Genomic DNA, 25,977 nt, shown 5'->3' on the forward strand with positions numbered 1-25,977 from the left:
CACAGACACACACACACGCACGCACGCACACGTTTCTATTACTTGTGAGGAAATACACATTTGTTATACATTTTGCAATGTTTTAAAGCTGGAAAGAAATACCGATCTACAAGCACACAAAGCGTTGTGATGTGATGTTATGTTTTCGGTGCCACGCCACAGACCACGCAACTAAGTATAAATCATGCTTAACCCTGCAAGGCCCAGCGTTGCTTTTTGGCAACATTTTTAAAAAATATATCCACAAGTTTCCGCGGGAGTTTACTGGAGACTATCAGGACCAAACTTCCGGGTTTAACAGCAGACATACAAGCTCACGTCGCGTCGCAGATGCAACCCGTTGTGAGCTTGTAAATCGGCGGCGGAACTTCGGTGCAGACGTTTGCGCAATGCACTATGGGGCGTAGGAAACTCGTGGATATAATTAGTTTTCCTGTTCTTCCACGATTCCGCGATCACGGAATTTATCGCGGAACTCGCGACCACCCGCGGATTTCTCGGCCATTCGCGGACTTTTCTGACGGCCGCGGAATAACAGTCGTGAGTGGCAGCAGAGCGGTGGGAGTAGTTATTATTAATAGTGCGACGATTCGTAAGGATCAAAGCTAGTTCAGGGGGCGGTCCCAAGGGAGCGCGCGCGCGGAGGGGGGTGGGTCACTAGGTCCTGCCCCCCCCCCTTACCCATAGTTCATAGGGAAGTCAGATGGTGGGACTCAGTCTTGTTGCATAGCACTGCTGCTGCTGCTACGCATGGATGTCTCGAAGGGGTTACTGGTTGTTTGTGCTGCTGACTTCTGCTTGGATCGTGTTTTTCGCTGCTGTCTATGCTGGGATCAAGGCAAGGTTGTATGGAAAAACACTGGGATCGTGGATTCGGGTGGACACTGCTGTGTTCTAGTCATAGACTGTAGAAAGGTTCTAGTACTGTTTCAACAAGTTTGTGGTCTCAGCGGATGTTGCTGATTCCCAGCTGATTTCTGCAGTGCAGTGCTGCTGATCCAATGCGGCAGTTGCTGTTGCTAAGCTAATTTTATTGTGCCTTTGTGGGCCATTGCTCTGCTACCGTTCGCTAAGGTAAACTCAGGTACTGTGCTGGTATCAGTGGCCGTGTGGCCTTATCTGCTAGTTGTTGAGTAAGCGTTTTCTCCATTCAGACAGTCAGCCAGGGGCTAGCTTTTGCTGTTGGTGGCCGGCTAGCTATAACTTCCTTACTAGTAGTTATTAGCTGGTAAAACGGCGTGCTATTCACATCCAAAGTACAAGTAATGGCCCGTGTGAAATCGTTGCCCCTATGAACAGTAAATGACCTAATTCAGGAGGATTATTTTATGTAGGTTGCGTGTGTCCGTAAACAGCATCTACCTAACGTCTAGCTGCCCTCATTTGTTCCACATATTTTGTTATCGATGATGCTGTCCGTTCTGCTACTGTATGAGCTATGGTTCATTCCAGCCATGAGCTGTTTGTTGATAGTCGGCTAGCTTACAACGCAGGACGCATGTAGCTAAAGACGTTGGCTATCGAACTGTAATGACTCTCAATCTGTCTACTCCATGGGAGTTGCGTGTGTCCGTAGTCAGCATCTACCTAGCATACAGGCTAGCAGAGGGTAACGTCACGAAGCGAAGGGTTGCGCATGTTCTGCGCATACTGAGCACAACGGGTAACGTAGCTCTAGCATTCAACCTCCTTGGCACGTGTCACTTGGTCCTTTAAGAGTCTTTTCGTTATTACATTATTTTATGTGCACGCGCAGTTTAATAAGGTAAGGATGCGCATGTACGATCAATGGCTATGCTTCACTCATGCCTACTATAAAAGCTAGGTTGTGTTAGTAGTAAGAATCGTGGTCACGTCGGGCCAGTGGAAGTTCATTTATTCAGGCTTCGTTGTAGCTTGTTTTTTCTATTCAGTCTATTGTGGGCGTAATGCATTACGTCTGCCTCTCCTCGGGTTGTGTGGGGTGTGTGCGTGTGGTTTTATGTAGCCCATTCAGTCACGCATTGTAGTCTGGCCGTCATAGCATCCGCTTATGAGTGGCAGTTGTTTTCAAGGGAGTTGCGGGTAGCTACAGCTAAAAGCATCCCCGTTGTCCCCGTTGCGTCATAGATCCTCTACTCTAAAGGCTTCTTGTAGCCCACCCCCACCTCCCATCCTGCTAATCATTCGCTAAGCAGCATGTAACAAGCTGCAGCGCGTCAGGCTTTCCTCTCAGTTTTAGGGTTTGACAGGCTCTATAACCAATGTTTTGTTCATGAGGATTTTGCCCGGTTTCAGTTAATGCTAGCTTTACCCAAGCTGCGGCTGCCTGCGGGCATAGCAGCCGATAATTACTGCCGATGCTACTCTTGGTAAAAACGCTAACATCTGTTTATGTTTGCAGCTCAGGTCGGAACTGCCACGCGTCTGTTGCTAACATCAGGGCGGCTTCAAGTGTAACAGTGTTAAAGGTGAAGTCATTGGATATTGTCCACTATCGAGCGGCCGTATTTGTTTCAATCTAGGGTTATAGTTTGGGATCACCGCGTATCGCACTGCATGTCCTTGTGGTGTTTCCGTAGCTGCGGCACTCAAGCTAATAATTACAGCTAAGGCTACTGCTAGTGAAAATGACGAGTGTTTATCTTTACCATCACGGTAAAGCGGCCACAGGACTGTTGCTATCATGTTCACCATTGCAGCTCCAGGATAAAGGCTGCTAACGCCATGCTTTCTTTTCAGCTTCAGGCTAAAGTGCTACATGTCTGTTGCTAACATTACTTTATCACTACAGATCCATGCCGGAGCTGTGGCAGCATCATGTTATTATGGCAGCTTCAGGCTAAAGTGCTACAGGTCTGTTGCTAACATTATTATGTCACTACAGATCCATGCCGGAGCTGTGGCAGGCCCGCTACTACAGCATCATGTTATCATGGCAGCTTCAGGCTAAAGTGCTACAGGTCTGTTGCTAACATTATTATGTCACTACAGATCCATGCCGGAGCTGCGGCAGGCCCGCTACTACAGCATCATGTTATCATGGCAGCTGCAGGCTAAGCTGCAACATGTTCCGCTAACAGTGTGTTTTCTTCATAGCTTCGTGCTGCGGCTGCTACATGCCTGCTAACATCATGTTTTTCAGATTCAGGCTGGAGCGGCGGCATGTATGTCTTTGCAGCGTCATGCCGCAGCCGCTGCGTTTTTTCTATTAACATGTCATCTCTATAGCTTCGAAGGAACCCGGGAACAGCAGTTCCAGCACCAGCGGCGGGAACTCCATTCCTCTCACCAGCGACGGCTATCCCGGAAGCATTGTGGAGCCAGACTCTAGAAGGTAAATAGCGGCGCATTTGCTTGTTCGGTTCTGTTGGGGTGTCAGTCGCTCTCCAAGCTGGGAAATAATGGGTAGCCATAGTTAGATAGCAGTACATTCGCTCGTTCTGTTTGTTGGGTTTTAGCCGCTCTCTTGCATTGCTTGACTTAAAAGTCAAGATGTGGTTTGGGTTGAGTTCTTATATGTGCTTCAGCGGACTCTACAGCAAAACTAACCCACTTTTCCGTCCTTTATTTCCATGCCGAAACACCTGGTCATCCGCCTGATGTCTGCTCCCGACGCCGGGCACCCATGACACGCACCTGGTTCGGCATAAAACCGAGAGCTGCGGCCTGCCCACCCAGCTGGCTGCCTGCACGCCGCCCCCCCCCGCCCGACAGCCTGTCTCCCAAACCTTTGCACAGCTCTCTCTCTGGACCGGTGCAGCGACAACAGCAGTGCTCCGGGTGCCGTCATCAACCATGGAATCCTTTAGCCATCGGCAGCTATGTCCGTTCATCACACTCTGCATATGAAGTCCGACACGCCCAGCTGTCAATGAGCATCAAGCCCACGCAACTCAGGACTGAAGCGGCCGCACCATTAGCACAGGTTTAGAAGGTTACATTATGCGGTTCTGCTTCAGCGTATACCTGTTAAGGTTGTGTGTTTTATTGCTGCCTCTCACAAGTATGGGTTTATTGCTGTGTTGCACATGTATGTAAAATGCAAAGCAAGGTGTCCTTTAAGGTTACACCAGTACAGTTGCTGCTCTGCTTCGGCGTATACCTGATATATTTGTGTGTTTTTCGTGCTGCCTATCTGCTGCGCTTCACAGGTCTTAAATTAGTGTTATACTTAGTGGCTCCTGCCCACTATAGCTTCGCTAAAAGTAGAGATACCTTCTTATCGCTGGTTGGCTTAGGCAAGCTGCTAGTATTAATACATTCGGTACTACCGTGCTTTTTCCTTGCTGGCTCATTCTAGTATACAATAGCGCTCTAGAGTACTAGAGTCGGTCAGTAGGTATAGCGTAATTGCTCCGGCTCAGCAGTAATCGCGCATTCATTCGCTGTTGCCTTTAGTATTCCATAGCGCTCTAAAGCATTAGGTTAGGCGGTACATAGTTTAGTTGCCCCCCGCTCCGCAGTAAGGTTAAAAGGTATTTGCTTAGATTACAGCCAAGCTGCCTCCTTCGCCGTTGGCTAGCACTGGCATAAGATTATTATTCTGATAAACGGTGCTCACCACTGCTTCTGGTTCTGCTGTCAGTTATATAGTTTTCAGTGATGCTGCTCCCGTTATTCACTTGGGCCGTTTAGCAGTACTGCAAGTTAGATAGTTTCAGTATTGCTGCAAGTTAGATATGTCAGTGCTGCCGCACTATATTAGGCCACTGTGTTGCTGATAGGTTTGCTCGTTCTAGGTTAATTGCATTGCTGCGCTCTCCATATTTCTATCATGCAAAAGCTAGGTGGTTGCTGGGGTGTTAGTTAGGTAGGATGTGAAGCTGTCCGGCGCTGAAGTTATATGAATTAAAAGGTTTCATCGCTGCTTCTGGTTCTGCTGTCTATATATATATATATATTTCAGTGTTGCTGCTCCCGCTTTTCTCTAGGCTGTTTTAGTATGGCTTCAGTCAGATTGCAGTATATCGTTATAGTCAGCAGTACCACCTTCCTCACCGTTGGTTCGGTCTGCCAGCTGCTAATATTCTTACTTATTAATTGCTTTAGCAGTTCTAATAGCGTCTCTCGGCAAGCTGCTAATATTCTTGGCTTAGTAGTATTTTGCTTTAGTAATATTTGGTCCGCCAGCTGCTAATATTCTTACTTATTATTTGCTTTAGCAGTTTAATAGCGTCTCTTGGCAAGCTGTCAATATCTTGCTTAGTATTTTGCTTTAGTAATATTTGGTCTGCCAGCTGCTAATATTCTTAATTATTATGTTGCTTTAGCAGGATTAATAGCGTCTCTTGGCAAGCTGTTAAAAATTCTTACTTATTCCTGTTGCTTTAGTAGGATTTATAGCAATCCATGCAGGCGGTGCTATTCTTACTTAATTGCTTAGCAGTTTAATAGCCATCTATAGCACAGGAAAGGCAGTTCATAGTTTGCCCCGCAGTAATGATAAATTAATCGCTAGTCACAGCAGAGCTGCCTTCCTCGCAGTTGGCTAGCACTGGCATGGGATTCTGAGATTTTGGCGTGCTTTGGGGGTTTGTAGTTTTGGGGGGTATCGGGCCAGGGCTCGCTGTAATAAGATTATGCCCTCGATGCTCATGGTAACATGAGGATCGTGGGTTCAGCGAGCCATGGCCCGAGGCAGAACCCCATGCCAAACCATGCTAACTTAGGCTATAGATTCTATGCTGTCTTATAGTAGAGCTAAGGTAGGCTGCCAATACTATGCGCTTATATATAGGCTTAGATTCTATGCTGTCTCTATAGTAGGGTGCTCAATATGCCATGCTGTGTGATGCTTGCTTTCTGCCTTCATTCTGGTCAATAAAGTATATCTTAACCCAAGTGATCGTCTCCTGAAATAGTGCGACGATTCGTAAGGATCAAAGCTAGTTCAGGGGGCGGTCCCAAGGGAGCGCGCGCGTGGAGGGGGGTGGGTCACTAGGTCCTGCCCCCCCCCCTTACCCATAGTTCATAGGGAAGTCAGATGGTGGGACTCAGTCTTGTTGCATAGCACTGCCCCGCCACCACCCCAGCGCCACCTTCAGGTTCTGCCTTAGATCCCCCTCGGGGGGTATCGGGCCAGGGCTCGCTGTAATAAGATTATGCCCTCGATGCTCATGGTAACATGAGGATCGTGGGTTCAGCGAGCCATGGCCCGAGGCAGAACCCCATGCCAAACCATGCTAACTTAGGCTATAGATTCTATGCTGTCTTATAGTAGAGCTAAGGTAGGCTGCCAATACTATGCGCTTATATATAGGCTTAGATTCTATGCTGTCTCTATAGTAGGGTGCTCAATATGCCATGCTGTGTGATGCTTGCTTTCTGCCTTCATTCTGGTCAATAAAGTATATCTTAACCCAAGTGATCGTCTCCTGAACTACTATTATAAAACTATTTGTACATGGTTTGGCCAGTGGCCACCTCATACAGAGCCTGGGGGAATAGCTTAGCTTCCCTCTTGCTAGTGTAGCCCATGCTATTTGCTGACGCGCCCTAAAAAGTTGTGAATGCTATTTGTTGACGCTCCCTAAAAGTCAACAGTCCCTGCACAGGGTGATTGCGTCAAAAGCAGCGCGACTGCACTACAGCTGGCGGGAGCTCCTGTGTTTTGATGTGATGTGATACTAGTACAGAGAAGAGAGATAAAACAACCACGGAAAGATAAAGATAAAGTTAATAAAGCTTGGAGGTGAACGTCGGGATTTGAGAGTTGAACAGTGAGTGACGTGAGGAGTGAACGAGAGGCTCTGCTTTCCAAACAGTAGGACTAAATAGGAAACAACGTGAGTTGAGAAACTAAATGCGGACAGAAGCGTGAATTATAAAGGAAAAGAACGTCGCGGGAGAAAGAAGATACAGAGAAAGAATTGAAGAAGACTTCGCATTGGAGTGGACACCCGAGGAGAGAAGACCACTCATCTCTGAGTGAGAATTGAACAGAAGAATCCTGACTGTTTTTTTGCACACCCATTCTGAGAAGAGCACGGAGCCACGTTGAATCTCCAACCACAATCAACAGCTACTCTGGTCATTCCCCACTGTCCCTAGTGGTAGCGGTAGGAACTACACCCCCCTTCCTTTGAACTGAGTGCACTCAAACAGACTGAAAGAGATTGGGTACCCATTTTAGTTTGTTTTATTTCGTTTTATTTGGTTATTGTTCATATTGGACGTTTTTGGTCCACTGTTGTATCAGTTAAAAAGAAGAGTACAACGATTTCATTGTTGTATCTGTTAAAAAAAGGAACAATTGATTGATTTTCAGAAAAACAGGAAAGAGATACTGTATAATTTCATTGAGCTCAAAAGAGAAACCTTTTCATTGACATAATTATAAATATAAAAAAGGTAAAAAGTACGTAATTGAGTCTGTGTGTGTTATTCCTCCAATCAGAGAATTGTACAAATATACAGCTGGTCTCCTCATAACCTGGGATCGATATACCACTACAGTTAAGTATTGTCAGAGATACACAGTGGGTTACATAAAGTGGCGAGCGGAGCCAGGATGCTGGCATAATTCTCTGATCAGAGGAATTAACATTCATTTTCTTTATAACAATCATTTCAATATTCGCAAACATGGAATACTGTAACCTCTTGGGCCTTCATGGGCCAAGCTGCCTTCTTGTATCTGGTGTTGATGAAAAATATTCAGCTGATGATGTTGCTGACATGTTTAAGATGCATGGTGACATAATTGATTGTAAGAGAATTCCTAACGGATCAGGCCAGCCCGATGGGAGGGTTCTGGTCCAATACAAAGATGAAAGAGCTGTAACACGTATAGACCCAGATGTTTTTGCCACGCCATTTAGTCCTCCTGATGATCCTGGGGCTTCCTGGCAGGTCGCTGCTATAAAAGAAATAACCAAGGAACCCGAGGAACAAAAATATTTAGACGAGCAAAAGTTTGCTGCCGCTGTCGCAGGCCTAGACAAGAGCCATCTGATCCAAATGCTCCAAAGTCAACTTTCCAGTCTTCAGATGAGTAGTGATTCACCAAGTGACCAAAATGTAGGTGGCAATGTGCCTAAGTCACCTCAGGAGCCGTCTGATTTAGATGAGAACCTCATCAACCCCCCCAGTGTTCAGAGAATGGTCGTTGAGCACGTAATAAAAGCTGAATCTCATTCCTCGCATGTAAGCAAGATCCGCACCTTCTCTGGAAGAACACCAAAGCCCAATGGGGAGGTTGATTATGAAACATGGCGCACTCAAGTAGAGCTATTAATGAGCGACCCATCCATCCCAGATACCCTGAAGTCCAGGAAGATTTTAGAAAGCTTATTGAGCCCAGCTAGCGATCTGGTTAAAAGCCTAGGCATCGACTCCCCACCTACACTGTACCTCAATCAGCTTGATGCAGCTTTTGGGACCGTTGCTGATGGAGAAGAATTGTATGCAGCCTTCCTGGGTGCAAGCCAAAACACTGGGGAGAAACCCTCTGACTTCTTGAACCGCTTACACCTGATGCTCGGCAGAGCTATTGCCGGGGGAGGCGTGGCACTATCCACTGAGGGGTCGCAAAAGCAACTCATCAGACAATTTTGTAGGGGCTGCTGGGATCAGGCAATGCTCATTGAACTCCAGCTTGAGCAGCTAACCCCCCCACCTTTTCCTGAGCTGTTGCTACTCCTCAGGAAGCAGGAAGATAGACGGCTGACAAAACTAAACAGAATGAAGAAGCACCTTGGAAGTGCCAAAGCTATGTCACACATGCACACTGTCTATGGCCTATCCCACCGTGAAGTGGAGTCAAATGAAGCTGTTTCAAACCCAAAGGCAGCCAAAAAGACTCAAACTGAGACTCAGAAACTCACTCAGGAGGTAGCTGACCTGAAAAAACTGCTCGCCTCTTACCAGTCAGCATCAAGGCCCGACGAACCGCACCAGGCAGAGAACCTTAATGAAAATATTGTTACAGGGAGCTGTATGGTCTCAAATGTGACAAGTCGCAGGATGAACACAAATGCACCCAACATGCCCCGAGCCTGGTTCTGTTTTAGATGTGGAGAAGATGGTCACATTGCCGTCTCATGCGTAAACGAGCCAAACCCTGATGCTGTACGCCAGAAGAATCTTCAGCTCAGAGAAAGACGCGACCAATGGAAGCTGCAACACCAGGGCCAGACAGATTTCTCGTTAAACATCTAGTGGCTCCTGATGCGGGACATTCAGAAGCCACGTACCCCACCCTATCTAGTCCCATGTCACTTGAGATGAAGGTGAAAGTAAGGGCAGAACAATGCACACAAACAAGCTCACCTCACGGCTATAAACCCTTGCCCCATGGTCTTGTAGGGCCACGCTACACCACGGTTGTTCGTGTTGAAGGCAACCAATGTAATTGTATTCTAGACACTGGGTCGCAGGTTACTACGGTTTCAGAGGCCTTTTACTCAGATCATCTCTCGTCCTTCCCTGTTGAACCTATTAATGGACTACTTGAGATTTTGGGTGCTGGGGGCCAGCGCGTCCCTTACTTAGGTTACACACAAGTCCTTCTATCATTCCCAAAAAGTGTTACCGGCGTAGAAGAAACTATTTCTTCCCTGATTTTAATGGTGAGGTCCCATTACTTGTTGGGACCAACGTACTTGACAGATTGTATCAGAGTGGAATTGAACGAGAAGGGATGAAATTCCTACGAGGGGCCGAACTCAGTACTGAATGCCTCACGCTCTTCCAGCACATTGCTCAAACTCAGAGTGAAGAAAAGGAAGCCAGGCCAGTGAAGTTGCTTGGGCGTCGCCCAGTCATCATTCCAGCAGGGCAGAGGATGTGTGTAGCAGGAGGTGTAAGAGTAAAGACATCATCACCTCTTACGTCATTTGTGACAGATTCCCCTGCAACCTCCCTTCTGCCAGGTGGTGTCTTCCTTGTACCAACACTATTGGACATCCCCTATCAATCTTTCAGCAAGGTCCCTGTTCTGATTCACAATGTAAGTTCACACGACATCACCCTGCACCCAAAGTGTGTGATAGCGGAGTTGATGATGGCACAGTGTGTGATGCCTGTGAAATCCGATGACACACCCATAACTTGTGGCCTCCAGACAGTGGAAACAGAGGCCCCACTTCATGATAATATATCATGTAGCCTGGAAAATTCCCCCATTTCACTTGAATGGAAAGGACGCATCACAGAGAAGTTGAATACCATACCTGAGGTGTTCGCAGTTCATGACTCAACACATGGTTGCACCTCTGCAGTCAAACACAGGATAAGACTTAAGGATGTAACCCCCTTCAAGGAGAGGCCACGGCCTATTCACCCATGTGATAGAGAAGCTGTTAAACAACACCTTCGAGAGCTGCTGGAGGCAGGAATCATAAGAGAATCGGAGAGCCCGTTTGCGTCCCCTATAGTGGTGGTGAAAAAGAAAAATGGAACGATCAGACTATGTGTGGACTATCGGAAACTGAATATGCGCACCATCAAAGATGCTTACGCTCTCCCAAACATTGAAGAAACCTTCTCAGCCCTCAGTGGGTCCAAATGGTTCTCTGTTATGGACCTTAAGTCAGGCTATTATCAAGTTGAGCTTGCTGAAGAACACAAACACAAGACTGCATTCACATGTCCGCTTGGTTTTTATGAATTTAACCGCATGCCACAGGTTGTAACCAATGCACCATCCACCTTTCAGCGATTAATGGAGAGATGTGTGGGAGACCTGCGCTTGAATGAAGTCTTGGTCTTTCTAGACGATCTGATTGTTTTTTCAGACACCCTGGAGGAGCATGAAAGCAGGTTGATGAAGGTGTTGCATAGGCTCAAAGAATATGGCCTGAAGCTGTCCCCGGACAAATGTCACTTCTTCCAGTCCTCTGTGAAATATTTGGGCCACGTTATAGATGCCGATGGCATCCACACTGACCCTGAGAAGATATCGGCATTGAAAGACTGGCCTAGGCCCACTAATCGTAAAGAGCTCAAATGTTTCCTAGGATTTTCTGGGTACTACAGACGCTATGTACAAGGCTATTCAAAGATAGCGAAGCCATTGAATAGTCTCACTGCAGGTTACGTGGGCCCCAGGAAAAGGGGAAAGGCATATAAGAAACCGAGACCTCAGGCTCCATTCAGCCAAAGCCAACCCTTTGGAGATGAATGGACAGAAGATTGTGAGACCGCTTTCACAACACTCATCGATAGGTTGACCTCAGCACCCGTGTTGGCTTTTGCCAACCCCAATCTCCCTTATGTTCTCCACACCGATGCATGTGGGGAAGGCCTTGGTGCTGCCCTTTACCAGGAACAGGAAGGGAAACTAAGGGTCATAGCATATGCCAGCCGAGGGCTGTCCAAAAGTGAACGCAACTATCCGACACACAAGCTTGAATATTTAGCACTAAAGTGGGCAGTGTCTGAGAAGTTTCATGATTATCTGTACGGTACAGAATTCACGGTCCTTACAGACAATAATCCTCTCACGTATGTGTTGACCTCTGCAAAACTTGATGCAGCTGGCCATCGCTGGCTTGCGGCTCTGTCAATGTACCATTTTGACATAAAGTATCGGCCTGGTAATACGAATCAAGATGCAGATGGACTGTCACGGCGTCCCCAGGACCCCTCACAAGATGATGATGCTTTTCTCAAGGAGAAAGAGAGGATTGAGGAATTTCGTCAACGTGTGTTGGACAGGAGCCACAATGTACTCTCAGAAGACACCTTCACTGCCCTCTGTAACAGACACTCTGTGAGACTGAATCTCTATGAACAACCCCCCGAACCCCCTGTCTTAGTAGAGTCCCTAGCGGTGGAACCCTCTGCCATTCCCCAGAGTTACACCTGCCTTACTCAAGGAACTGTCCCAGGGATGACTCCAGAAGACTGGTATACGTCGCAAAGGGCAGATCCATTCATAGGTCGTGTCATACAACTGGTTGAGAGAGGCACCAAACCATCATTTAAAGAGACTAAATTGGAACCCCTGGACGTGAGGTTTTTCCTCAGAGAGTGGAATCGGCTTGAACTCAGGGAAGGCGTCCTGTTCAGAAGATATATGGACAGAGGAACTGAAGGCTACCAGTTAGTCTTGCCAGAGAAGTACAGAGCCAAGGCACTTGAAGGTGTTCATGATGAAGTGGGTCACCTGGGTTTTGAACGTGCCCTCAACCTGGCACGGGCCCGATTCTACTGGCCTAAGATGGCTCAGGTGATCAATGAGAAGTGTCACACATGCGAGAGGTGTTTCCGGAGAAAAACCAACCCAGAGAGAGCTGCTCCAATGATGAACATCAGTACCAGTTACCCTCTGGAATTGGTCTGCATGGACTATTTGACGATTGAACCTGATGACAGAGATACAAGAAACGTGTTGGTTATTACAGACCATTTCACCAAGTTTGCCGTGGCCGTTACTACAAGAGACCAAAAGGCAAGAACTGTGGCTAAAGCACTCTGGGAGAACTTCTTTGTTCATTATGGGTTTGCAGCTCGTCTCCATAGTGATCAGGGAAGAGATTTTGAGAGTCACACCATCCGAGAGCTGTGTTCCCTGATAGGTGCAGAAAAGGTGAGGACTACTCCCTATCATCCTCGCGGCAACCCTGTTGAAAGATTTAATAGAACCTTGCTCAGCATGCTTGGAACATTGGAGGACAAAGACAAGTGCCACTGGAGAGACTTTGTAAAGCCACTTGTCCATGCATATAATTGCACAAGGAATGACACTACCGGCTTCTCGCCCTACGAACTGATGTTTGGCAGACAACCAACCCTTCCCATTGACCTTGTACTGGGACTCCCACCTCAAAAGAACCATGTCGGAACTCACTCAGAGTATGTAAAGAGTCTTCGAGAGCGGCTGAGGGAGAGTTATGCTCTAGCTGCAGAGAGTGCACGGAAGATGGGAGAGAAGAACAAGACCATGTTCAATGCCAGAGTCAGAGCTGCAGAACTATTGGCAGGTGACCGGGTTTTGGTGCGAAATGTCAACATCAGAGGGAAGCACAAGCTTGCGGATAGATGGGAGAGAGATATCTACATGGTGAAGAGGAGGATCGGGGATGGACCAGTTTATGTTGTCGTACCAGAGAAAGGTGATGGCCCACAACACACCCTCCATCGGGACCTTCTCTTACCATGTGGCTTCCTACCTGTCACCGTCGAGAAGGAAACTGGAAAAAAGAAGCCCTCCAAAGGGATGAGGTTGAGATCTGGGGAGCGGCCAAGGATGGATGGAAGTGCCAATGTGCGGAGTGATGATGATGCTGATGTTGGCAGTAGCAGTGATGAAGAAGAGCTTACATTGATGCACGGCCCAGGAGCGACTGTGATGCGACCCTTCATCGAGACTTTGGAAAGGAGGCTCGAGAGAGGATCTCACAGACTTGGATCAGACTCGGGTCAATCTGGTACCACTGATGGCCTAGAACCTACCTCCGGAAATAACGGCCATGACCGGGAACACACAACCCAAGGGGAGTTCCAAGAACATGTAATGGAGCCTCTTCATGACCCTGAATCTGTGGACACAGAACAACATCATGAACATACTGATGTCACAGCTGTTGAGGATGAAGTAGCAGCGCCTGTCCATCCGCAGCTTCAAGACGAACAGTCAGAGAACATTGACCCGCAGGTTGAAATCAGAAGGTCAAGTAGACCAAGGCAACAGCCTGTCAGGCTGCACTATGACAGTCTTGGAAGACCTTTGGTCTTTGCCATTGCTGCTTTCTGCAAGGGTCTAGACGGCCTAGTCCAAGGACCTGCCCGGTGGCAGACGCATGAAGGGACTCAAGCGGTCTAAGGGGGGGAGTATGTAGCCCATGCTATTTGCTGACGCTCCCTAAAAAGTTGTGAATGCTATTTGTTGACGCTCCCTAAAAGTCAACAGTCCCTGCACAGGGTGATTGCGTCAAAAGCAGCGCGACTGCACTACAGCTGGCGGGAGCTCCTGTGTTTTGATGTGATGTGATACTAGTACAGAGAAGAGAGATAAAACAACCACGGAAAGATAAAGATAAAGTTAATAAAGCTTGGAGGTGAACGTCGGGATTTGAGAGTTGAACAGTGAGTGACGTGAGGAGTGAACGAGAGGCTCTGCTTTCCAAACAGTAGGACTAAATAGGAAACAACGTGAGTTGAGAAACTAAATGCGGACAGAAGCGCGTCGCGGGAGAAAGAAGATACAGAGAAAGAATTGAAGAAGACTTCGCATTGGAGTGGACACCCGAGGAGAGAAGACCACTCATCTCTGAGTGAGAATTGAACAGAAGAATCCTGACTGTTTTTTTGCACACCCATTCTGAGAAGAGCACAGAGCCACGTTGAATCTCCAACCACAATCAACAGCTACTCTGGTCATTCCCCACTGTCCCTAGTGGTAGCGGTAGGAACTACACCCCCCCTTCCTTTGAACTGAGTGCACTCAAACAGACTGAAAGAGATTGGGTACCCATTTTAGTTTGTTTTATTTCGTTTTTGAAAACAGGCCGCAGCCTGTAATAAGTGAAGTTCCCTGGCAATTGAAAGAGAGGGAGCCAGCTGAGGGTGAGAGGAAGGCAGGCCTGGTTTACCGTAACGCTGCACAATCTTCAGCAACCCCGGCTTTCCCCACTAGGGGGTTTGGCCCGCCGTCTCCAGGCAGACAGCCCCCACCAATGGAGCGGAGGCTCTCTCCCCGGCCCAACGTGAGTTTCCCTCCCCCCCAAGCACCCCTTCCTCACTCTCCCGTGCAGGCTCCAGGACACCCCAGGAGTCGTAAATCTTCCCCAGGGGAGCATCCCTTCGATGAGCAGAGGAGGAGCAAGACGGCCTGGGGGCATGATTCCCGCTTCCCCACCCGGTCTAATGAGGAGGGGAGGTCCTTTGGATATCAAGACAGGAGGAGTCCCAACGCGACGGTGGGGAGAAACGGGCCGAATGATCCCCGCAAGAATCAACCCCCCCAAAACGATCACTCCGGGGGGGGTGGCCCATCGAGGTACAATCGAACCCCTGGAGGTCCACCCGGCAGGCAGTATAATGGCAGAGCCGGGGAGTATTAAGAACTACGGCCCTGAGCCCCCCCCCCGGCCCGGTGGATGGAAGACGCTGGCCGTCGTGGGTGACGACCGTATGCCTTGCCATCAGGCGGGGTATGAAGTTTTGAGGGATTACCTGGTTCTCACATTATCCCCATTTCTGAACATTTGGGATTTTCCCTATTCACCTTGAGTAAATCCGTTAATGGCCCTTTTCGCTCTTGGATAAACACACGTTGACTGTGACTCTGACCTTGTCTGTGGGAGGATAGCAGAATCTACAGATTAGCTCGGGGTGTCGTTATCCCCCCTCCTCCCTGCCATTCCCTTGTGTGTTCGAGTCTCCCTTGCAATGAAGGCTTTTGGACTGATGAATGAACATTGTTGTCTCACATGTGGGTCTTGATTGCATGTATGTGTGGTATCTGAAGGGATAATTGATGGGGTCTGTAAAAGGAAGAATGTGAACGATGCTTACATTAGGAACCTCGATGTGTTCATCTGGTCTGATTAAGGAAGCCTGAGTTGTGTGGTGTCGTCTTAATATTTTCTATAATCAATTTGGAAATACAAGAATGTAGTGTCGGGGATGTTTTCGCCTCCCTATTTAGTTTTATTATTTGTGTTAAATGTTTTGTATAATGATTGAGTGTTGGGGAATTTAAGTGGGTTGTGTGGATGTCACCTGTATACCCAATAATACTGTTAAGGGTGGAGGTAGGGCCACGAGGGGAGGAATGTCTAACGTAAACACCACCAGAGTTTATGGCCTAGTGGTAAGAGGATCTCTTAATCCTCTAGCTCCAATTGTAAACAAGCAGGTGGATAAATCTAGAGAAAGTGACAAGGAGTCCCAAATAATCGGCTATTTAAGCTGATACAAAATATGGGACGTGGCCGAAAAACCTTCATTCGTTGACGGACCACTGTTGCGAGAGGAAGTTTGAACGCCTTTAGCGATTCTGCATTTATTTCTAGACTCTGGACGTAGACCTTCTTCCCCTTTTCACTCACCTAGCAGCTCCTAGACCCTGCAGCATAGGCAGATAAGATTTCGGGAGCTATCAGGACTTGAGAATATTCACTTTTTTACCCTTACCCGCTTTTGTTATTTAGCCTATCCAAATACTATTCCCTTCCCTATATATCCTTATTTTACCCTCCTCCGTTACTTAATACGATATATAATTTACTCTTTTATTGAATTTTTACCATTTTAAGGGTTTTCCCCTTTTATCACTTCCCCAGGATAACTTCATCAAACTATTTTCCCCATTTCTTTGATTTTGTCTCTTTTGCCCTTACTAGTTACCAAGGAATAGCATATAATACCGTTACCCTTTGGTCTTTTTGTGATTTTTGTGACTTTTATTCTTTTATCAATTATAAATAAAACCCTGGGATTATTGCACATTAAGAACTCGGCTGGTGCTGTTTTCTTGACTCCTCTAAACTTCTGGTGAGTAATAAACTTATTAATTAACATAAAGTGTTTTAAACCTATGCTATTGCACTGTACTTTAGACCTATGCTATTGCACTGTACCGGTTTCTCGGGTGTTCCCAGCCATACGTAGGGGTGTTTGTCTTGCTTAGAGTGACAGTGGTCCACTATGTTTCAACGGTAAATACTATTGAGAAAGAAGGACAAAGCTGGAAAGTCAACTCTCAACCGGTAAAGAGTCCTGTGTTGTATCTCGGCGAATGCCCCTAAACCTCTGGGAGGAAAGCAAGAGTTAAGCAAGGGAGGTGGAGTCCTTCCCTTGTGGAGAGAGAAGATACGACCGGGGGACTCCAGGCCGGTGTCACCCAGCTCACGCTTGAAGAAGCAACCATAAGAGAGAGGTGTTTTATTGTACAGTGTCTGATTCGGGTTGCAGCCACTGAAAGGGTTCATTGAATTAGCACACTGTGAACAGTTTTATTTGGTTATTGTTCATATTGGACATTTTTGGTCCACTGTTGTATCAGTTAAAAAGAAGAGAACAACGATTTCATTGTTGTATCTGTTAAAAAAAGGAACAATTGATTGATTTTCAGAAAAACAGGAAAGAGATACTGTATAATTTCATTGAGCTCAAAAGAGAAACCTTTTCATTGACATAATTATAAATATAAAAAAAGGTAAAAAGTACGTAATTGAGTCTGTGTGTGTTATTCCTCCAATCAGAGATTTGTACAAATATACAGCTGGTCTCCTCATAACCTGGGATCGATATACCACTACAGTTAAGTATTGTCAGAGATACACAGTGGGTTACACTAGCACTGATGATGGATGGTCCGGTCCCTAACCCACATTCGTTCCTGACAGAAACTGTGTCCTGAACGGTAGGTTCCGTACGGAACCATTGTTTACTTAGATATGGAAGGATGACCTCCCACTTGGGTAATGACGCCCCCTGGCGATCATTCAGAGAAACTACTTCAGCTCCCGTACTAACGTAGGTAGGAAGGGCCTGTCACTCAAACCGGAGTGACCCGCCTCCAGGCTATATAAGCCCCCGGAGGCGGAAGTAACATCCTCTTAATACCACTCTCTGCCACATTCAGTGAAACAGAGGGGCATTACGTGGGAGGTCATCCTTCCATATCTAAGTAAACAATGGTTCCGTACGGAACCTACCGTTTACTGTCAATATTCCAGGATGACCTCCCACTTGGGATTCTTAAACTCCCCTCTAAGCCACAACCTACTCTCATACCCCCACACACCCCTCATACGGGTGAGCACAGCCCAAACGGGCGTGACCCATCACCCAGAAGGTCCCAGGCCCACCGGACCTGGGTGTGAAGGCATGAGAAAATAAGGAGAGACCCTGACAGACCGAAGTCCGCCTCATTCAACTAAATGAAAAGGACAAGTCCGCCTTATAAGTAAGACACACTATATAAGGAAAACACAGGGTCCCCCCCAAAATACCCCAGGTGGCTACATGCCCACCTGTGGGAGGGGAAGATCCGACTCCTCTATGACGTAGAGGAGGCAACTGCACCCAGAACCGAATGCGCTAGCGAAGAGGATTCGATATCCAGGTGATAGTAGGCTGCAAAGGTAGAAGGCGAAGACCAATTCGCCGAAACACAAATCTCCTGAACGGAGACTCCCTTTGCCAGTGCCCACGAAGTAGCCACACCTCTAGTGCTATGGGCTTTAAGTGCCGCCGGCACTTCCACACCCGCACTAGAGTAAGCCAGCCTAATAGCATCCACAATCCACCTCGAAAGAGTGGGTCTAGACACCGGCTTTCTGACAAGAACATTGCCCATTTCCACGAAGAGCTGAGAAGAAGCTCTAGAACCAGCAGTCCTGTCACAGTAGGCCTTCAATGCCCTGACAGGACAAAGGCAATTCAGCCGTTCATCCTCCACCGAGACAAACGGAGGAGGATGAAAAGCCAGAAGAACAACAGGCTCCTTAGGAACCACCATGTTCTTAGGAACAAACTTAAGATGAGGCTTGAGCAACACCTTGAGATCATTGTTCATAAACTGCATGCACTCCGCAGACACCGAGAGAGCTTGCAGGTCACCAACTCTTTTAGCCGTGGCCAAAGCCAGCAAAAGAGCCGTCTTGAAACTCAAAAGTTTCAAAGGCATCCCTACAAGCGGCTCAAAGGGAGCCCGACATAGGCCCCCTAGAACCACCTGCAGATCCCAAACTGGGAACAAAGACCTAGTCACCGGCCTCAAACGTTCAACTCCTTGCATGAACTTGATGACCTCCGGGACTTTAGAAGGTGCCTTGCCCGCCACCCCCAGGTGACAGGCATTAATAGCCGCCAAATACCCCCTAAGGGTAGAAAATGCAAGACCACTTCTCAAGCGGTCCTGCATAAATTCCAGAATTTCCTGGGCTGACGCCACATGGGCCACCACCGGTGGAACACGCGACTCACACCAGTCCTCAAAGGCATTCCACCTTCCATCATAAGACGCCCTCGTAGAAGGCGCCTTAGCACTCTGAATGGTAGCCACCACTTCAGAAGAAAAACCAGCTGCCAGCAGGTTTAACCTTTCACGTGCCAAACCCACAGGTCTAGGACCTGCAGGTCTTGGTGGAAGATCTCCCCCCTGGCCTGACTCAACAGATCTCTGCACTGAGGCAGCTGCCAACCCGGTTCGCAAAGGAGAGGGGCGATCGCCGACCTCCACGTGCCCTTGTAGGGAGCCACCAGGAGCATCTCCAGACCGAACCTCCTGACTCTCTCCAGAGTGGGTCGGATTAAGTCGAAGGGGGGAAACGCGTACAGTAGACCTCTCGGCCACGTGTGCGCTAAGGCGTCCAACCCCAAGGGACACTTCGTATTCTCCGCTGACGCAAACAGGTCCGCCACTGGCTGACCGAACTTGCGAAAAATCTGGTTCGCCACCCTGGGGTGGAGAGACCAATCCTCGTAGCGAGAACCTCCCCTGGACAGGAGATCTGCTCCGCTGTTGAGGAGACCTGGGACGTGTAAGGCCCTGATCGACTTGAGGCGCGACAAGCACCAAACCGTCAATTCTCGAGCCAGACGGTCCAGTGGCAACGACGACAGGCCCCCCTGTTTGTTGACATAAAACATGGCCGTCGTATTGTCTGTCCTGACCAGGACGTGACAATGCAAAATCCAAGGCTCGAAATGCTTGAGCGCCAGGAGTATAGCCATCAACTCCAAATAGTTGATGTGACGACCCCTCCTCTCCAGAGGCCAAAGCCCCTGCGCTGTGCGCCCCTCGAAAGTGGCTCCCCATCCACTGAGACTGGCGTCTGTCGTGATCGACTTGCGGGAAACCACCTCGCCAATCGAGACCCCGCTGGTGAGGAACCCCTCCACCAGCCACGGAGACAGGGCGATCGCGCAGGAAGGGGAAACCGTAACCTTCTTGTACTTCAAGGAGGGCGGGATCCCGAGGGATAACATCCATCTTTGAAAAGGTCTCATATGAAACCTGCCCAAACGCAACAGATGTACTGCGGAAGCCATCATTCCCGTCAGTACCATGCAACTCCTGTAAGTGACCTCCTGGCCCACTTGAAAGGAGTCGAGACATTCCCGAAACCTGTCCACCCTCTCCTCTGAGAGACGGGCCGACATGTCGGATGAGTCCAGAAGGACCCCAATGAATGTAAGACGACTTGCTGGAGTCAGCATGCTCTTGCCGTGGTTGACTATGAAACCTAAGGCCTTCAGGTGAGCCAAAACCACTTGTGTGTGACGCGCCACTTCGTGGGCGGAGCTCGCTGAAATCATCCAATCGTCGATGTACGTCGCCAACCTGACGCCCTGCTGTCTCAGCGGGGCGATGGCTGCTTCGGTCACTTTCACGAAAACCCTCGGGCTCAGTGACAGACCGAAAGGGAGTACTGTGTACTCGTACAGGCGACCCTCGAAGGCGAACCGTAGGAATTTCCTGTGTGGGGGATAAATCTGGACGTGCTGATAAGCATCCTTCAGATCCACTGAACAGTGGAAATCCCCTTGCCTGACCGACCGTAACATGGTGGGTACAGTTAGCATCCTGAAAACGTATTTCTTCAGGTACACGTTTAGTGCCTTTAGGTCCAGGATGGGACGTAGCCCCCCCCCCTTTTTGGGCACCAGGAAATAACGGCTCCAAAATCCCATGCGGGATTGGGTCCTGTCCAGCTCCACTATAGCACCCTTGCTTAGCAAGGAGCTGATCTCTTCTCTCAAAAGATTTGCTTTTAAACCACGCGCCCTGGTATGAATAACCCTGCTCGAAAGCGGGGGTATGTCTGCGAACTGTAACCTGTAACCCCTGGTTATCGTTCGAAATACCCAATGGCTCGGGTTGCATAACTTCCACTGGCGCGCGCAGCGTGCTAGCGTGTTTTGAGCGAGAGAAACCCCACCACTGTGCTTCCGTGACGGCGGAGCTTTTTGGCGGCCGGACCGGAAGTGGGGAACCTGCGTATCCGTATCCGGAACGACCGGATGCGGAGCGCAAGGGTTCAATAGGCCGCATGGCGGAAACACCTTCTGGTTGTACCGCTTGACTAGCGGAGCTATTTTGCGGCGGGACCGGAAGTGGGGAACCTGCGTATCCGTATCCGGAACACCCGGATGCGGAGCGCAGGGGTTCAATAGGCCGCAAGGCGGGAACACCTTCTGATTGTACCGCTTGACTAGCGGAGCTTTTTTGCGGCCGGACCGGAAGCGGGGAGCTAGCGAATCCGTATCCGGTGAAACCGGAAGCGTTCGGTTTTCGCTCGATAGAGCAACAGGAAGAGCAAAGCGATTCGCCTGATAAACAGACTCGCCCACAACTAAAGCATTCTCCCCTGACAGGAGAGGAACTTTTACGTTTAATACCTGCTCTAAGGCCTTTATGCTTGTCCCTTGACCCGGGCTCATAGTAGGCCGACAGAATTTCTGACTCAAGGTTAAATTCATAGCATCGCTCACGCGAGGGAAAATCCACTCGCGCGCATGAGGAACCACATAATTGTTTGACGTTAACATTACTGGTTGCTGATAAAACCTGTGACTGATTAAAGAGTCCTGACGGGACTCCATCATTCTTACAGGAGGCATGCATAAAGGAGTCATATTGTCGACGCGAGGGATATCCCACTCGCGCGCTTGAGGAACCACATAATTGTTTGACAATAACATTACTGGTTGCTGATAAAACCTGTGATTGATTATCGAGTCCTGACAGGACTTCATCATTACTACAGGAGGCATGCACGATGGGGTCGTCTGTGCTAGTGCGAGAGAGTTGGACAGAGACAGACTTTGCTCTTTCAACATATTTATTGTCGACACAGGAGGCATCAAATTCAACATTTTCATTTCCCCGACACGGGGTACAGAAAAACGCCCTCGTTTGGGGGGAGGGGGACCGAGAGACACCTCGGACCCCCGCCCCAGCACAATCCCCCTCTTCCGAGTGTCATTTGCGCTGTCCCCTACCGCGGCCACCGCGGTAGGAAGACTGCTGCCTGCCATCCTTGGACGGGCGGCGCGGCTGAGCGCGCTCGGGAACCACAACCTTGCTGCGGGGCCTGTCAGGCGCCCTGGCTGCAGAGGCTCCCCTGGAGGAAGACGAGTGCTTCTTAAAAGAAGCAGAGCGGCCCCTTTCCTTGACGCGGGAGGAGCGGGACGCCCTCCTAGCTTGCTGCGGTTCTTCCTGTGGCACTGTGGTGGACTCGACAATGTCCTTAGCAGCCTTAAAGAACGTGACTCTGCCCTGCAGCAGCTCCAAACCGCCGCCCATGAGGGTGGTGGGACTGTTCTCCATGTTGATGAGGGATTTATACATCTCCCCGCGAGGACCCACAGGCTTCTCGCCCACGTCCCTCTTAGGCTCGAGGTCGACATAGTCGAGCCAGCGGGCTCTCTCAGCTTGGAGGTTATAATCCATGGACCTGCCCATCCACTTGACCGCATGCCAATTGACCTTCAGCATGATGTCGAATAGGGTGTTTAGCTCCGCAGTGTGCTCCCCCGTGGGCAGACCTTTGACCAGGTCTTTGGTGGAAGCTAGCAAGAGCTGGATAAGATTAAGGTCCTTAGCAGCCAGAGCAGCGGACCGGTAGGCGTTACGAGCCCTGTCCGACTGCAGCTTGTCCTCCAGGACAGTGAACCCCGGCGGGTTGGTGCCGACGGGGCCGACAAACGGCCCGTTTTTAGCCGTGCCTACATCCTTGTACTGGGGTCTGACGGAACCCAGAAAGGATTGTGCCAACAGGTGGTCCAGGTTAGGGCAGGTGGACATGCCTGCCTCCGCACCGCCAACCAAATCCAACACAGAAAAAGGCAGCTTCCTGGGGTCTTTGTGTGTCTTCCATGAGGAATGGAGGGCCTTGGTGAATCCTTTCACCAGCGGCAGCCTGGAGAGGACATACGGGGCGGGAACCGAAGGCTCCTGCCCGGGCATTTCGTCATCATCCTCGGCCTCTTCAGAGGGGAGAGGAGGTGGCAACTCCTCTCCAACTCTGGCAAGAGCTCTCATGTAGACCGTGAGATGATCCAGCATTTCTGCTGCAGAATCGACGTCCTCTGCTCCCGCTTCACCCGCTTGACTGGCGGGTGGAGGGGCAGTGGTGCCTGAGGAGGACTGGGAGCTCCCTGCGGCGTCCAGTTGACGTGCTGGAGCCGCAGGGGCATTACCTTTCACTGTGACCGTGAGTCGAGAACCATCGTCCTCGACGGAGTCCTCCTCCTCCTCGGCCGTGTATCCAGAGTATTCAGAACCAGAACCCTCGCTCTGACAGGAGCTCAGGTCCGACTCTCGCCTGAAAGTCTGGACTGTTTTGGTGATGCTCACGTTGAGGGGAACGTCCCCGACGGTCACATCCGAGCGTTTCTTTTTGGGCACCGCGCCCGAAGGGGAAAAGGCTACCGGAGGGATGTTAGCCTTCTTGGTCGCCTTCTTAGCGGCGACTTCACCAGACCCGCCAGCTCCAGTGACAGTGGAGCTAGCTGCGGTCGGTTGCGCGGCAGGCGGTGTCTCATGTAGCACGGCGCCATCTTGACTTGGAATGGCGCGCTGTTTGCCAAACGGATCTCCGGAAGGCAGCGCCGCACCTTGACCAACGGTGCGGGCCGCCTGGGGAAGGAAAGACTGGGCTGTGGGGTTGAGAGCAGTGGACCCACCTGGTGGAGCGCAGGCCCCGAGGCCTGCCCTGGCTAGGTAGAACCGGTGTACCAGTACATCGTGGTCGTAGGCCACGCAGAAGTCACAGAAGGGTCCTGCTCTCCCCTGAGGACTCAGTGCAGAGAAGGCGTGTGCAACGCCCATGCAGCCGACACAGAGAGGGTGAAGATCCTGTCCGTCGATGAGTCCTGGACAGCCTGGACATTGCCTCGGCAGGAAGGCCAGAGGATCCATGGCGAAGCACTGTAACCAGAGTTAACAAGAAGCAGACGAGCTAACAAGCTAACGGCTAAGGCTAGGCCACGCTTGATTCGGGCAGGGCCTGAACAAGCGGTAAGCAGTGTAGCTAACGTTAACAAAGAGCAGACGAGCTAACAAGCTAACGGCTAATGCTATGCCACGCTTGCTTCGGCGGAGGCCTGAACAAGCAGTAATAATCCTTTGTTATAGAAGGAAATAACCGTCGTTTTAGGACGGGACAAGAATAAGTATTCTTAAGTACGGGTTAATTCAACACTCGCCGGTGGGCGACTCCAATGCCACCGCTTTAGGCTAATGCGCGAAGAATAATAATACAAAGGCTGAGTTTCAACTTATCTGAATGTGATATCGCAGAGAGTGAAAAGAGGATGTTACTTCCGCCTCCGGGGGCTTATATAGCCTGGAGGCGGGTCACTCCGGTTTGAGTGACAGGCCCTTCCTACCTACGTTAGTACGGGAGCTGAAGTAGTTTCTCTGAATGATCGCCAGGGGGCGTCATTACCCAAGTGGGAGGTCATCCTGGAATATTGACAGTAAACTATAGTTCCTCTCTATACCTCTATGGTCCTGAACAATGCTAATGCAGAAGAGAATAAATAAATATTACACCCATACAATATAGTCTTTGCAACAGAAAGTAACTATTAAAAACAATAGCAATTAAAAAATAATATATTTAATATTAGATTTTTATTCTCAAAAATGATTATTTGATTATTCTAACCACTAATTACAGTTAATTGTAGCTATTGCATGAAGGGTTTTACTTGATTTTTAGAACTATATAATTTTTTGCTTGATAACTGGTCATTTTAGGTTGTTTTTTTAATGTCCACGGAATCAAGAAATGTTCTCTGCAGAATTCCGCAGAATCAGGATTGGTCTCCGTGGATTCCTGGGGGGACTATACAATGTCATTGGCCACGATATTTGCATATAAATACCCCCCACAGAGGCTGACATTCACACCACTTAAAGATCTCTGGAGTCCAGAGTCTTGACGAACAACATCTCACTTTTTCACTGAAGCTAAAACCATACAAAAACATTATTTTTTTTTTAAACATTACATTTTCCTGTGATTAGGACCCCTACAACACCATGTGATTTTTGTAGAAATTAATTTGAGTCTTGCAGGGTTAACTCTTAATTCCAACTCCTAAGCCTAACTTCTAAAAGTCTAAATGTCCGATAGTAATTCCAACCTGAATCGTTTCCTAACTGTGTATATCTCTACAAACCACAACCATTTCAACCATAAGACACCTATTATTTTAACTGGGATGGGGGTATACTATTACCTATAGTATACCACTATACTATCTACTATACACACACACTCACACTCACACACACACACACACACACACACACACACACACACACACACACACACACACACACACACGACTGAATACATTACATCCATTGATTCATTCATATAACTACCAAACCAAATGAGCGGGGCATGTTGTTGTTGACACATCTCACTAAAAGTCAAGCGGCGGAACACAATCTCCCTCCGTTCGTCAGCCATGTGATTGATCGTAGCGCTCATGTGTGTGTTTGTGTGCATGTTGCTGCTGTGCCCGTGTCGCGTGTCAACTAAAACGGATCAAAGTCCCCTAATGTTTTCCCTAATGCGTCCTATCGCATTTTACACGATCACTTCATGGCGTGTAAAGCGCGCCAGACAACGCCTGATATGCAAATTAAGCAACTAAGACCGGGAACGCATCTGTCTCTGTCTCACGTAACCACATTAACCATATATATTTTTTAAATACTTTGGCTATTCAAAAATAGCAGATATATCAGAAATATAGCAGAAATATCATAGCGCGGCACCGAGTGCCGCGCTATGAGCTTTGTGCAAATCTTTGAATACATATTATTTTAAAGCAAACATTTTTTTTAAAAAATCTTTGCTTCCGGGGGGTCCCTGGAACAAAATATTTTGAGATGGGGGACCGCGGTCAAATACATAGGGTTCCTTGACATTCAAAGCTTTGAGCACCACAGATAAAGAAACATATCGTCGTTGTAGGGTGGAAACCTTGTGTCTCCAAGTTTCAAATTTGTATGTTTTTTTTGTATGATGAAGCCCTGCTTCATCATACAAGGCCGTCGCACAAAAGTAGTGA

General features: G+C 48.7%; 1 protein-coding gene across 2 annotated transcripts in view; it reads right to left on the reverse strand.

Moving 5' to 3' along the window:
• mad1l1 (mitotic arrest deficient 1 like 1) overlaps window positions 1-25,977 on the reverse strand; it is a 187,982-nt gene that overhangs the window by 118,320 nt on the left and 43,685 nt on the right. The window lies entirely within an intron of this gene.

Source organism: Nannobrachium achirus, assembly GCF_963921795.1.
Source record: "Nannobrachium achirus genome assembly, chromosome: 3".
Lineage (NCBI taxonomy): Eukaryota > Metazoa > Chordata > Actinopteri > Myctophiformes > Myctophidae > Nannobrachium > Nannobrachium achirus.